The sequence below is a fragment of the Rhincodon typus genome, chromosome 2, assembly GCF_021869965.1.
Source record: "Rhincodon typus isolate 14 chromosome 2, sRhiTyp1.1, whole genome shotgun sequence".
Taxonomy (NCBI): Eukaryota; Metazoa; Chordata; class Chondrichthyes; order Orectolobiformes; family Rhincodontidae; genus Rhincodon; species Rhincodon typus.
In genome coordinates, this window is record NC_063333.1 from 117,159,150 (window position 1) to 117,175,737 (window position 16,588).

The window sequence follows — 16,588 nt, forward strand, 5'->3', positions numbered from 1 at the left end:
AGAGAAACAAAGTTAATGTTTTGAGTCTGATATGACTCCTCCAGTTACTTTGTCCTGCAGTTTAATGCTTCTCACCTTCCCTATGTTGACACGCTGACACTGTTAATGCTTTGGGCCTCCTGGCACCAAACACCTGCTGTTAAGCTCTTGTCTCCTTTAAAACTGGAACCCCGAAAACAATTGACAATCATGAAGTAGAAGTCAATTGGCTTCTTAACGATTCTTGGCACACCCACCCCTGGGTGACATCATTATCTTACTGTCCAAATACTTTGGAAATACATCTCAGGATTTTACTGTAATGGGCCCCCTAACGTTTTACTACCCACCATACCCTCCTGCCATGTCTCGAAGCCTGTTACCTTAGGGTTGGTAAGACTCCCCATTCATCTGATTCTCTCTTCACAAGTTCTGTCCATCTGCTGGGTATTTCCAACATTGTGTGCTACTACTACTGGAGTGATATATGTTGGTCATCTTGGAGAGTTAAGAGTTACTAATTGTAAATAATCCAACTTTCTTGCAGTTTGCAACAACAGTCTTTCCAATTAAAATTTGGCTTCAAAGTGTCATCAGAAGAAAACATAGCTAATCATCTACTTGTAATGTCAAAGTAATAATTGCAGGAAATGCTTGTACAATTAATTATGGGATAGCTATGACATCATTTAGGAGAGATTAATACATAACTTTAGTGACTCGTGGTCAGCGCGTTTGAAGGATCCAATAACTATAATGTGAAAAGTTAACAGTCAATATGCTTCTCTAAAGATTTGAGAATATTTTATTCAGGAGTCTTATTTGAGCGAAGGACGTTAAGTTGTCAAGTTTACTTCTGAACAGTGTTTGGGTGCACGACTCTAGCATAGAGATACAGTTAGACTCTTGGGCTTTTTGAAAGTAATTGCTTATGTGCACAATGGTAAATATATAGTGCACAACTCCGCACAAGGTCTAAGCTTTTTGTGTGGGTGCTCTGTTGCTGAAGATGCTGTTTGCTTGACATTTGTGGGGTACAACTGTCATTTGCTACTCATTAACTATTTGTACGCTGTGTTTGTGGTTTTGTGCATATTTGGTGTTGTAGCTTCAGCAATTGGCCACATAATGTTAGCAATCCTCCAGCTCTCTGGCACCACCTGTAACCAAGAGAGGATTGGAAAATGATGGTCAGAACTACTTCTATTTCTTTCTAGATCTGGTGATTTACCAATTTCATGTTAAACACTAACATATGTGTTCCCTCACCTCCCTTGTTTGCCTTCCGCAGGGACTGTTTCCTCCAGGACACCCTGGTCCACTCTTCCTTCGCCTCCAACACACACCCACAGTCCAACGGCACCTTTCCCTACAACCAGTGAAGGTGCAACACCTGCCCACTTACCTCTCCCTATCCACTATCCAAGGGCCCAAACATACCTTCCAGGTGAAGTAACACTTCCCCTGCCCTTCACACAATCTAGTTTACTGCATTCGCTGCTCCCAATGTGGACGACTCTAATTGGAGAAACGAAGCATGGACTGGGTGACTGCTTAGCAGAACGTCTACATTCTGCTCACAGAAAAGACCCTGATCTACCTGTTGCCCGCCACTTTAACAGACCACTCTGTTCCCTGGCAAACATCTCTGTATCTGGCTTGCTGCAGTGTTCCAGCAAAGCTCAACGCAAGCTGGAAAAACAACACCTTGTTTTTTGCTTGGGAACCCTGCAGCCCTCCCAACTGAATATCAAGTTCAATAATTTTAGGGCCTAAACTCTCCCATGTCCGAGCTCCCTACCCCACACACCAAGCCTCATTATCACATAGCCTGCCATTACACACCACCTAGTCATTAACAGTCTCCATTAACAACTATCCATAGTCTTAGATCGTTATTAACTCCTTTGTCTATTCAACTGCTCTTCTCTCTCTTCAGGCTCTATCCTATCATTTACTCCCTACCCCATCCTCCTCCCTATTTTCTGCATATAAACCAACGCTTTCTCAGCTACCATCAGTTCTGAGGAAGGGTCACTGGACCCGAAACAACATTTACTCTGATTTTTATTTCTTCACAGATGCTACCAGACCTGCTAAGCTTTTCTAGCAACTTCTGTTTTTGTTCCTGTATATGTTGCTGAGAAAGTTGCAGGGCATCCTGAAGGGGGATGGTGACAAGTCAGAGGTTATAGTATAGCAGTGTTAACAGCTGTATAGGCAGAATGAGGTATGAGGTTCTGCATCAAGAATTTAGGGACCTGTGCAGTGGATTAAAGAGCAGGACCTCAAAAGTTGTATTCTCTGGATTATTCCCAGTGCTATATCCTAGCAAGTACAAAAAATAGGAGAACAGGGCAGATAAATTTGTAGCTCAAGAGTTGATATAGAAGAGAGGGTTTTAAATTTGTGGATCACTGGGACCATTTCTGGAGAAGGTGTACAAGTGGATGGTCTGCAATTGAGCCAGAATGGGATCAACATCCTTACCAGTGGTTTTGCTAGTGCTATTGGGAGAAGTTTAAACTAAATCAGCATGGGAGAGGGACACGTGTTAGTACAATAGGGACATGGCATACTCTCGTAAAGGAACTAAGGCAAAGGGAGTTCAACCATGTTGGGTTTCAAGAAGTAAGGTGAGGCTGGGTGGTCTCTATTTTAATGCTAAAAGTATTTTAGGTTAACAGATGAGTTTTAAAACAAAAAGGCTGTTTGTGTCACTGGATGCTGGTGTCTAGTGGCATACCACAGGGATCAGTGCTAGGAGCCTTATTGTTCATGATATAGATGAGAATGTCGGGCTATGGTAAGTAAAAGTGTGAATAACACCAAGGTTGGCCAGGTGGTTGACAATGAGGAAGTAGGTATTAGGTTACACAACGATATAGATGGGTTGGTGGCATGGGCAGATAAGTGGCAGATGTATTTAACCCTGATAAATGTGAGGTGGTGCACTTTGGAAGAAGTAACAAGACAAGGGAGAATGCCATGAATGGCTGGACAAGTTAATAGATAGTTAACAAGGCATACGGGACATTTGCCTTTATCAGTTGTGTCACAGATTATAAGAGCAGGAAGGTTATGTTGGAACTCTACAGGACTTTGGTTAGGCCACAGCCGAAGTAATGTGTGCAGTTCTGGCTGAACTAGAACATATGCTTAGGAGATTTGCCAGGGTATGGTCTTGGATGGAGCAGTTTAGCTATGAAGAGGGACTGTATAAGCTGAGGTTGTTTTCTTTAGGGTAGAGAAGGCTGAGAGGGAATCTGATTGAGGTGTATAAGATTATGAGGGTCATGGACAGAGTGGATAAGGAGCAGCTGTTCTCCTTAATTCAAAGGTCAATAAGAAGGGGGCATAATTTTAAGATGAAATGGAGGAGGTTTAGAGGGGATTTGAGGGGGAAAGAAACAATCATCCAGAGTCATAGTAATCTGTTCTGCACTGCCTGGGAGGTAGTTGAGGCAGGAAACCTCAACTTTTAAAAAATACTTGGCTTACCACTTGAACTGCCATAACATTGAAAGCTATGGGACAAGTGGGAGGACATCAGTGAGGGACTATTTTAATGACAGTGGCCACAACTCAGTTAAGTTTACAGTATGTTATGTATAAGGATAAAAATAGATGAAAAGTATTTTTCTAAGCTGACGTGTAATTTGGCAAAATTGGACTGGAAGCAGCTACTTGAAGTCCACCAGTATTAAAGCGGCGGGAGACATTCACGAAGAAACAGAATTCAGAACAAAAGTATTCCCATAAAGAAAAAGAGTGGGACTCACAAACCTCACCACCTCAGTTCTCCACAGCTCACCGTCCCCCACCCACATAGCAAAGATTGTACAGAATAAGATGAGGCAAAAATAGAGAAAATTTAGCTCAATACCTCATAAAGTCTAGATGACTATCAAAAGTACAAGGGTAAAATTAAACAGGAAATTCAGAAAGTAAAGAGCACATGAAGAAATATTGGCAAGTAAAACCAGCAAACCCAAAGATGTTTTGTGAATACGTAAAGTACAAGAGGATAACTAGGGGAAGAGAAAGGTCAATGAGAGATTAAGGAAACAGCTTGGATGTGGAGGCAGAAAATGTGAGCATGGTCCTTAATGAATACTTTTAGAATCTCTTCACAAAAGCGGAAACAATATAGTCATTGCACTAGAGGATGAATGTGAAACATTGAATGGGATACCAATACAGCAAGGGAGGAAATGTTAGTGTTTAACATGAAATTGGTAACTCACCAGATCTAGAAAGAAATAGAAATAGTTCTGACTATCATTTTCCAATCCTGTCTTGGTTACAGGAAGTGTAGGTGGAGCGCTGGAGGATTGCTAACATTATGCAGTTTTTTAAAAAAAGGAAGGATAGACTAAGTAATAACACACTAAGCAACCTAACCTCAGTGGGCAAATTACTAGCTAAAACTCTGACAGCATAAATTGTCACTTGGAAAGACAGATTAATTAAGTCAAATGAGCATGGATTTGAGAAAACGAGGCCATGTCTGATTAAGTGATCAAATGTTTTGAGGACATAACAAGCTTTGATGAAGGAAGTACATTTCATGTAGTCTACGTATTTTATGCAAAGCTTTTCACAAGGACATGGAAGACTCAACAAAAAAAAACAGTCATGGAATCTGAGGGAAGTAAGCAAATTGGATCCAAAATTGGTTCAGTGCCAGGAAGCAAAGATTTTTAACGAACAGAAGGTTTTGTGACAGGTTGTTTCCAGTGAAGTTCCACAGGGCCTCAGCATTGAATCCCTCGATTGTCGTGGGTGTAGATCAAGGAGGCAGATCTAAAAGTAGGGGACACAATTGAGATGTTTGCAGGTGATTCAAAAAGTGGCCATGTGCTTGATAGTGAGTGAAAAAGCTGTAGACTACATGAAGAGATCAACTGAGTTGTTAGGTGAGCCATAAAATGACAAAAGGAATTCAGTTCACTGAAGTGAGAACCATTACTTTTGAGGAGAACAAAAAGGCAAGGGAATACTCCATGAATAGTAACATAGAAGTGTAGAGGAATGAAGGGACCTTGGAGCACATCTCCACAGATCTCTGAAGGTAACAGGACAAGTAGACAGTGATCAAAAAAGCATGCAGATGCTTCCCTTTATTGACCATGTCTCAGAATGTAAGAGCAGTAAGGCTTTGCTGAATCTATGTAAAACACTAGATGGACACAGGAAATCTATAGGAATGTTGCCAATAATGTACAATTTTAACTGATAAAATATGAGATAGGTGTTTTCTTTAGAATGGTGAAGTATAAAACATAAAATTTTAAGGGAACTAGATAGATGTATACAAAGAACAGAGAAATCAGTAATAAGATGCACATTAAAATAATCAGTAGAAGTATTAGAACAGGTTTGAACTTTTATCGCTATGCATGGCTGAGACCTAAAATTCAATTTCTGAAAGGCAGTAAACCTCAAAACATTTAAAAAAAAAAAAAAAACTTTGAGATGCACTCAAGGTGCAGTAACCTATAGAATTTAGGGCCAAGAGATTGAAGATGGGTTGGATTGGATAATTCTTTTTCTGCTGGAATAGATATCATAGGCTGAATGGCCTTCAGGGCTGTAAGTCTTTGTTTCCTTGAGCTGAATTCAGCAGTAAATTGTGAATGATTGTTCTCAACATCAAGACAGCATTTGACTGAATGTGGTATCAAGGATCACTAGCAAAATTGAAGTCAACTTGAATTAGGGAGAAGGCTCTCCACTGACTGTAGTCATACCTCGCAGAAAGCACAATGACTGTGGTTGTATGAGGTTCAGTCCTAATGTGTCACTACAGAGTTTCTCAGGATAGTGTCCTAGGCTCAACTATCTTCAGCTATTTGATCAATAACCTTACCTCAGTCATAAGATCAAATATGATGATTGCTGATGAATACACAGTGTTCAGCACCATTTGCAAGTTCTGAGATACTGAGCCAATCTGTGCCTGCAGGCAGCAAGACCTAGAGAGTATTCAGGTTTAGGCTGATGAGCAGCAATTAAGAGTAGTACCCCACAAGTATCAGGCAATGATCATCTCCAACAAGAGAAAATCTATCCATCCCCACCAGGACATTCAACAGTACCATCACAGAATCCTGCACCACCAACAAAAATTAACTAGAATTAAAGCACATGGGATTATTCTGACATGGATAGAGAACAGGTTGGCAGACAGGAAATTAAGAGAAGCAATATGTGGGTCATTTTCCGAGTGACAGCCAGTGACTAATGGGTTCCCCAGGGATCAGTGCTTTAATCCCAACTGTTAACAACATATATATATGTTGTTTAGATAAAGGGACTACATATAATATTTCCAAGTTTGCAGAAGATACAAAAGCTGGGTGGTAGGGTGAGCTGTGAGGAAGATTTACTACGAATTAGACAAGTTGAGTGACTGAGCCAGTGCATGGTACACCAAGTCTAATGTGGATACATGTAAGGTTATCCAAGGGTAGCAAAAACACAAAGATGGTTTATTATGTGAATAGTGATAGCTTTGAAAAGAGGGAGGTGCAATGAGACTGGATGTCCTCATTCAACCTTTCACTGAAAGTAAGCATGCAGGTGCAGCAGATATGAAGAAGACAAATTGGATGTTGGCCTTCATAGCAGGATAATTTGAGTACAGAAGCAGGGAAATCTTGCTGCAATTGTACAGGGCCTTGGTGGCACCATAGCTGGAGTATTGTGTGCAGCTTTGGACTCATTATCTGAGGAAGCATGTTCTGGCTATAGAGGGAGTGCAGTAAAGGTTTGCAAACTGATTCCTGGGAAGATAGAAATGACAATGAAGAGATCCTGGATCAGTTAGGACTATATTCATTGGAGTTTAAAAAAATGAGGAGGGTTCTCATTGAAATATATAAAATTCTAACAGGGCTAGTCAGGTAAATGCAGGATGGGTTTTTGCACTGAAAAGGGGAGTCCAAACCCAGGGATCACAGTCTTAAGGATACAGGAAAGGCCATTTAGTATTGACATGAGGAGAAAGTTCTTCAACCAGAGAACTTGGTGAGCCTGTAAAATTGTCTGCCACTTGAGGACAAGACATTGATTGTTTTCAAGAATGAGACAGATATCGTTCTTAGGGCTAAAGGGATCAAAAGTTATGGGGCAAAAGCGGTAAAAGGATACTGAGTTGGATGATCATCTATGATCATTTTGAATGGTGGAGCAGGATAGAAGGGCCGAATGTTTCTATATTTCCATCAACAATACTGATACTGGACTGCAGCTACTGTAGCAGGTCTGAGCCTGGTAATTTTGTGGTGTGTTACTCATTCCCTCATTTTCTCCCCAAAAGGCATAAGGCAGGAGACTGATGGAAGACTCTCTATATCCCTCATGAGTAAATCTCCAGCAATACACAACAGGTTCAACACCATCCCACGTCAAAATGGTCCACTGATTGGCATCTGCTCTAACTTACACTCCCTGTTTTACTGGTGCATGTAAGAGCCTTTGTGATGCAGTGGTAATGTCCTTATCTCTTGGCCAGGACACCCAGGTTCAAGTCCTATCTGCTCCCGAAGTGTGTGTAGTGATTGTAATGAGTCAGCCTGGTGGACTTCATAGAATATATCAGTTTCCTGATTGGGGCTGTTAATCTGGTCTAATCAGGAAGCCCTGGCTGACAGATAAAAACAGGAGTATCAGATGTTCTTTTGATTCTGAGAAAGCTGGATCAGTGTCAAGGACTTGCCGCATGTAAATAAAGGGTGACTTGGTGACGGGTTACTGGCCTCTGGAGTTATTTCAGTAGTGATGAGAGAAAAGCATGCTCCTGAAGAAATTCACTCGCAACAATCGTCTTTGAGTTGGGGTAAGAATTTCTGATATCATGCCATTATTTGGGAAGCTTGACTCGTTTGATCCTGCTGTCAAAGACTGCGTGCCTAAAACGTGGAAAGAATGCTTTAGTTTCTCCAGGTAAATGACACTTGGGTAGATGAAAAGCAACAAGTAATTCCCCTGACAGCTTGTGGACCCAAAGCTTTTTTTAGTTATTAGGAGTGTAACTTCCCTGAGGCACCAAATACTAAAATCTTTCAAGAGTTGATGGATTTAGTTAAGGAATATTATGACCTCAAGCCGCCTCTAATTCTGAGATGCTATCAGTTTTACTTGGCATTTCAAGAACCGAGGAGTCTGTATCGGGATTTTTGACTTGGTTAAGACAACTGGCAGAGACATGTGACTTTGGTTTAACCTTTAATGAGATGCTGAGAGACTGTTTTGTTTATGTAGGATTAATGATGTGACCATGCAAAAGCGCCTAATGGCTGAAGCCCAACTGAACTTCAAACAGGCACTACAACTGGCTTTATCATTGGAAAATGCAGTAAGTGATGCATATGAGTTGCAGGGTATTCCAATGGAAGTGGACACCCTTGCCAGTCTGACTGAACTTGAGGGACACCACTTAAGTGAAGGCAATTGCATAGTCTCACTGAGGCCATATTCTGAGTAGAGGGTCTCTAGGTCAGCCCACAGCAAAAGCCCAAAACAAAGCCAAGCCTCAGCCAAACAGTTAACATTTGCTTCAGATGTGGGGCAGCAAGTCATCGTAGTTATTGCCAGTATGCAGACTCGAAACAGCAGCAAAGTCCCATTAGAACTAAATTGAGTAAGAAAACTCGTAGACCAGTATCTAGGTGAGTGCACACCCTGGAAAGTCCACCTACATCTGGTTTGGAACAATTAAATCGCTTAGCAATGTCCAAATCAGAAACAATCAAAATAAATGTCTGGTTAAATGGTCACCTGGTTCAAATCCTGGCGTGGCCTTTTCAGTGATCGTAGAGCAAGTCTTTAACAAAATTTGCTCTGCAAAAGACCTCAGTTAGACTGTTAACCTCTACTAGGGGACTTTTACAGATTCAGGGTACAACTTTGGTTCTGGTTTCTTATGAGAAGCAGTTGGTTCAGTTACCATTAATTATAGTAAAAGCCTCAGATCCAAGCTAGATAGGTTGGAATTGGTGTTGAGAAAGATTCACCTAGATTGGCTCAACTTTTTTCAATTAGAAAATGGTTGCCCGAGTGAAGTTCTAATTAAATACCCAGACATTTTTCAGGAAGATCCAGGAACTATCAAAGGAGCCAAGGCCACTTTGCATGTTGACTAGGAAGTAATTCCACGATTCTGTAAGGCAAATGGCACTGGATGGCCCTTACGGGCAAAAGTAGAGGCAGAAAGCAGGAGGCTGGCAAGTGAAGGAATCATCAAACCAGTCTAATTTGTGGAATGGGCAGCACTGGTCATACCAATTGTGAAACCCGACTGGTTGGTTTGCCTTTGTGGGGTTTTAAACAAATGGTAAACCATTTTTCACGGCTGGATAAATAACCAATCCCTTGCATAGAGGATTTATACGTAAAGCTGGCAAGGGGGACTGTCCTTCATGAAGCTGGATATGAGCCATGCATACATGCAATTGCAGTTAGATTGAGGATTCCCAGAAGTATGCTACAATTAATACCCATGAGAGTTTGTAACAATATATAAGACTGCCATCTGGGGTATTGTCAGCCTGTGTAATCTTTCAGAGAACATAAATGGCGACCTGGGGTAGACCTTGTATTATCTAGATGATGGGCTAAAAGCAGTGAAGACCAATCAGGAGTACTTAAAGAACTTGGACGTAGTCCTTAGATATTTCTCCCAGGCAGGCATATGCCTCAAAAGGGAAAAATGTGTGTTCCAGGCATCCCAAGTGATTTACTTGGGCTATAGCGTCGACAAGACCGGATTACACCCATTGGAAGATAAAGTGAGGACTATCAAAGGTGCCTTGGCTACCACGTCTGTACCAGAACTTGGGTCTTTCCTTGGGCTGGTGAATTATTATGGAAAGTTCATACATAACCTGGCCTCCATTCTGGCACCTTCTGCATCAACCCTTAAAAAAGGGTCAGCCTCGGAAATGGTCACATAGCCAAACTATAGCTTTCAGGGAAATGAAAGAAAAAGCTATCATCCTCTAAAATGTTGGCACACTATGTTCCGACGTGAGATCTGCTAGATAGAGAAGGATGCTTTGGCGGTCATATTTGGAGTCAGTAAATTTCACCAATACCTTTTATGCACGTAAATTTATATTAATAACAGACCACAAACCCCTGCTACATCTACTTCAAGAGGACAAGGCAGTGTCCCCACATTGCTTAAGGTGAATTCTACAGTGGGCAGTAGTACTAAGTGTGTGTAATTACAAGACGGAACACTGTCCGGAATGCCAAGTAGTAAACGCAGATGCATTGAGCCGCTCCTGCTGGCAGAAACACCACCACCGGTAGTACCACCACTACAAGAATCTGTAATGGTTTTTAATTTTCTACACATTTCCAGTTACAGCTGACAATATCAGACTTTGGATGCAGAAAGATTTGGTCCTGGCAAAACTGAAACAGCTGGTGGTGATGGAGGAAACTAAAGGGCTGTCACAACCAGAACTGACGCATCTCGGGAAGTGGAGAGACCAGATCACAGTAGAGGATAGCATATTATGGGGAGCGAGAATGACTGTCCCGAGCAAAAGTTGCCACCAGGTACTGGCTGATTTCTACCAGGCGTCATCCAGGGATTTCTAAAATGAACATGTTGGTGAAAAGTTATGTCCAGTGGCCAGGATTAGATGCACACATAGATGTGTTGGTGGGGCAGTGCCCAGAGTGCCACCAAGGACAAAATTTGCTGCTAGCAGCTCCCCCACATTCATGGGAATGGCTGGATATACCCTGGACTTGGTTACACGTCGACTATGCAGGTCCTTTCACGAGCACATTATTCTTAGTCATGTGGACGCCCACTCAAAGTGGCTGGACCTGCAAGGAATTCATTCGTCAAACGTTGGGACGATGATAGAAAAACTGCACACATCTTTTGCAGTACATGGATTCCTGGAAGTGTTTGTCGCAGATAAGAGGCCATAATTTACCAGCAGGGAATTTTGAGTATTTCCTCGAGACAAATGGTATTTGACATATAAGGACAGCTCCATACCACCCATCATCCAATGGTTTGGCATAAAGCGCAATCCAAACTTCGAAGGCAGGCTTAAAGAAACAGCCTCCAGCTTCACTCGATACTAAACTGTCCTGGTTCCTATTTGATTATAGGACCACCCCTCGTATAACAATAGGGATGGCTCCAACAGAATTGCTAATGGGGAGAAGACTCTGCAGCAGATTAAATCTGATCTTCCCAGACTGGGGGCAGGGTGAAATGGCATCAAGAACACCAATGCCAGACCCAAGCCTCCACGAAGCAAGAGAGACAATGTACTTCAAGGGACAAAGTTTAGTGTAGGAACCACAGGTATGGCTCTGCATGGTCGATGCTAGGTCAGGTCCAGTGATGTAGAATGTTCGGGTAGGTGCAACAGTCCTGAACAAGCACATGGACCATATGTAAGGTGCACACTCGCAAATGGTGCAGGAACAAAATGTGCTCAGCTTCTCAACAGCCTTTCCAATTGTCCTGGAATCCATAGGTTCTCCCTGTCAGTCGAGGGTTGAAGATACCTTGGCAACTGAGATAAACATGGCAGATGTCACTGCCTTGATGCCTTTGCTCCCTGAACAAGAGAAAAAATTACTTCCAAAACGCTCTGGAAGCAAGGGGTCAGCATGTAACACATGCTGACCATATTAGAGGAAGAGTTGAAGGAACCTGACCCGGTGTTTAAAATGCCCTGGGAGAAGCTACAAAAGAAAGAACTGGTCTGTGTCCTCAGACTGAGATGGGGAGGGATGTAGTGATTGTAACAAGGTCAGCCAGGTGGCCCTCATAGAATATGAGTTCTGTGTTTGAGGCTGTTAATCTTGGCCAATCAGGGAGCCCTTGCTGATAGATATAAAAGGAGTGTCAAAGGTGTTGTGTGTTCTGAGAGCTGGCTCTGAGGGAGTTGGATCAGTGTCAAGGACTCTCCACGTGTAAATAGAGGATGATTTGGTGATAGTACACCAGCCTCTGTGAAGTTATTTCACTATATAATACTATCTGTGAGCAGATTGACTGACTGGAAAATATCTACTGGTGCATGTCTGCCTGCTGGCTGTACCAACTATAAGATGCACTACAGTAATTCAATAAGGCTTCCTTGCAGCACTTTCCAAACCGTAGGAAACAAGGACATTGGACTCATGGGAATACCACCTACAGGTTTTTCTCCATGCCCCACACCATCTGACGGAGGATTGTATCTCTTTTCTTTCATTTTAGTGCAACTTCAAATCTAATACCTTTTGATATGTGGTTCTGTTGCACTTTTGAATGAAATTTGGATGTTTTCTTGTGTAACTTGTGGCCTAATATATATTAAGAAGGTGTCCCTCAATCTGAAAGTGACTATGGTCTGCACTGGTAGATTTTTGCAAAACTCTATTATTTACACTACAATGCACTTGACATGTATGGTAAGTACTCTACTCTCTGGTCCAGGCTTTGCTTCTCTCTTTCAGACTCTAGCACGTGACTGTCAATATCACTGTTAAATCACATATTTTAACAGAGACTGCAGCAGTTAAAGAAGGTGGCGCATCACCGCTTTCTCAAAGATAGTTGGGGGCTGGGCAATAAATGTTGACCTTTCCAGCAATGCCAATCCCCTGTAAATATATATTTTAAAAAGCTGTTGGTAAATATAAAGGAAGTGCTAATTACAGCAATAAATAAACAAGCATGCGTTGAAGAGTACCAGGATGTGTTTCGCTTTCTTATGCAAGAAAAATGTAATTGCTCTTTAAATCTTCTTTCTTCCTTTCATTTTCTTCATTTTCATCTGCAATGGCTTCATTGTACATCTTGCTGCAGCCTGTACTTGTGTATCAAACAGGTGGCATACTCCTTGAACAGCTATTCCTCTTTTGATTATAACCAATCTGTGACTTTGTGGGCCCAAATAGTTGCTGAAATCTATAGCCTATACATGGTAAGAGATATAACATTGGCAATATCTTTAACTTAGGGTTGAGGCTCCGCAATAGAGAAAACTCTTGAAGAGAACATTGTTAGCTGTTTCCATGCTGTACAACTCTATGACTCCATAAATATCATTATCACGCAAAGTCTACTTCTTTCATGTAATTTATACTATCCTTTTTATCTACTATGTTTCAGCATTAAATCTCCAGCTGTTAGTTACCACCTGTTGACTGGAGTTCTGTGAGCTGTGATACAGGATCGACTGATTTATGGATTTAAAATTTCACCCAATCAAATTAAAGTGCAACACCAATTTGATTCAAGACCGCATGATGTCTTAATTTCAGCTGGCACAATGCCCACTATGCATTTGGTAATTGGAATGTTAGTTCACAGAATGCAATCCTGCAAAAAATATTTAATTGGATTAACTTGAGTAATAAGGGAGCAGCAGAACTAATTTTTCCCATTTGTCTTCCAGTTGGTAACATTGTGTATTACAGTTTTGAGAGGGAAAGGACTCCATTGTTTCAGCAGGGATTACATTTGGAAATATCTGTCCAGTGTATTATCTTGCCTATATCAGAAAGAGAAATAGTTCTTAAAAGTCATAATTGCAGTATGAACTTAGATGATGTAAAGGCTGCATTTTTAAGTGGAACTAATCACCAATGATTGCACAGTGCTCAGGATCATTCGCATCTTCTGTCCTCAAATAGGGATATCTAGAGGAGGTCGAGTGGAGATGAGACTGCAGAATGATGAATGGGTCATGGCATCTGTCTGGATATTCAGCCCAGATATGTATAATGTTCTTGTGATTACAGACAAACTGCATATTAAAAGAGTAGAACTCCTTAATAAAGGATTAATTCATAACCCGAGTCATAAAACATGATTGATCTGATGGACCTTTGGTGGCACATCAGTATGAGCAAACATCTGCTAGATCTTTGGAAATCCTGCAAGTGAAGCAAAGCAGACAGCAATCTGGTTTGACTACCCTCATTCCTGTCAAAGTGGATATAGTTGGTGGCCTTGATTTTAAAAAAAGGGATTAGTAAACTTGGGTGACACAATTGTGAGCTGCAGACTGTAAGATCTGCAGATGTCCTCAGCAGATTCCCCCAAAGGACCTAGAGATGAAATAATTGAGTGCTGTGGCCACCTTGACAGCCATGAGTAGTGCCTGTGCACCGGCCCCTCCTTGGACAGAGATCAACTTCCTAAGGGCTACAGAGCTTGTATATCTTCCTGAGAGTCTGAGACGCTGTTGTTTAGATTTGTTGAGGAAGCTGATCTTTGGTTTTAACCCGAATCTACACCTGAACGTATCACCTCCTTTAAGATGCATCTGTGTCCATCTCTTCTAACCCATGTAGTTGCATTTGGTTTTGCAGAAAGCTGCTACTTTTGATGGAGTTCTAATTTCTGTTGCTGTGGCTATTGGGCTAGATCAGTCTGCTACTGTAGCATTGATAGCTCCCACACTGCAGGGAAGGTTTGAATTTTACTTTCAAAACATTTAATTATTCATAAAGCTAGTAAAATACATAAAACATTTGGCTCAAATTGCAGAAAGTGCAACAAAATTTAACTTTGTCTTCGTACAGCATATTCTATTCTTAGGTTTCTCAACGCAATTGCAATAACCTTAATGCACACAATAAACGTTGAATGTTAGACAGGTAGCCCATGGGCAAAACGTTTCAAATTAAAGCATTTATCCACGTTCCACTCTGGGGTTCCCTTAATATAAGAAATTGAGCAACTTAGATACTATTCGCAGAAAAAGTGGTGAATTTAAGCTGAAAGAACCACCCCTGTCAGTGCTACCTTTCACTGTAGCTAACCACAAGTTCCCTGATCTCGGAAACAAAAACAAAGTGCTAGAGGAACTCAGCAGGTCTGGCAGCATCTGTTTGAAGAAAAACTGAGCTAAAGTTCCAAATCCAGTAACTCTTTGTCAGTACAGAAAGCAGTTGGGAAAGGGGGTATTTATGCTGATGTTTTGAGAGGGGGACACGGGGAGGAGTAAGTTAACTGGATAGCGATAGTGCTCAGAGAGACTGAGAGGAAAAGGGAAGCAAGGGAATAGGTGATAACAGGAATTGAATAGTTAAAAATGGGTTGGCACACTGGGATAAACCCATACAGAAAAGGACCTGGATGTGTGGAGGTAGGTAATGAACATGAAGCGAGGTGTTCACGTTGTGAAATCTGAAACCCAATGTTCAGTCCTGGAGGCATAAAGGCACCTCAGCAGAATCGTAGAATCACAGAATCCCTGCAGTATGGAAATAGGCCATTCAGCCCAATAAGTCCACACTGACCGTCCGAGGAGATCCCACCCAGACCCATCCCTACCCCTTTTCCCTGTAACCTACCTAATCTACACATTCCTGAACACTATGGGCAATTTGGCATGGCCAATCAACCTAACCTGCATATCTTTGGACTGTGGAGGAAACTGGAACACCCGGTGGAAACCCCCGCAGACACAAGGAGAACGTGCAAATTCCACGCAGACAGTCGCCAAAGGTGAGAATTGAACGTGGGTCCCTGGCGCTGTGAGGTAGCAGTGCTAACCACTGAGCCACTGTGTTGCCCCATGATGAGGTGTTGTTCCTCCAGTTTGTGTTAAGCTTTGGTAGAGCACTTAGGCAGGCCTGAGACACACGTTTTGTCATGCTGACACAGTGATGTGTTGAAGTGGCAGGCAACTGGAAGCTCCAGGTCATTTTTACAGATAAAGTAGAGGTATTTGGTAAACTACTTCAGCAGACCCCCACCCCCTCTCACCCGATCAAGAGCATAAATAACACCTATTCCCAATTGTTTTCAGTTCTGATGAAAGGTCACTTGATTCAAATCATTATTATTGTTTTTCTGTCCAAAGATGCTGCCAGACCTGCTGAGATTCTCCAGTACTTTCTGTTTTGTTTCAGATCTCCAGCATCTGCAGTTCTATAAGAACATAAGACATAGGAGCAGAAATTAGGCCATTCAGCCCATCGAGTCTGGTCCGCCATTCAATCATGGCTGATAAGTTCCTCAACTCCATTCTCCTGCTTTCTCCCCGTAACCCTTGATCCTCTTGATAATCAAGAACCTATCTATCTCAGTCTTAAATGTACTCAATGACCTGGCCTCCACAGTCTTCTGTGGCAGTGAATTCCATTGATTCACCACTCTCTGGCTGCGTCTCCTGATTTACTTCCGGAAACTCCTGCCAATGCTGTTCCACTGTCTTTCCTGCTAGGCTCCTCTTCCAGTCAATTCTGCCCAGCTCCTTCTTCATACCTCTGTAGTCGCCTTTATTCAGCCGTAATACAGTTACCTCTGATTCTATCTTCTCCCTCTCAAATTGCAGAGTAAATTCTATCATCTTATGATCACTGCCTCCTAAGGGTTCCTTTACCTTAAGCTCCCTTATCAAGTCTGCCTCATTGCACAACACTAAATCCGGTATTGCCTGTTCCCTTGTGGGCTCCACCACGAGCTGCTCCAAAAAGCCATCTCGTAGACATTCCACAAACTCTCTTTCTTGCAATCCACTACCAACATGGTTTTCCCAGTCTACCTGCATATTGAAATCCCCCATGATCACTGTGACTTGGCCTTTCTTACACATCTTTTCTATCTCCTGGTGTATCTTGC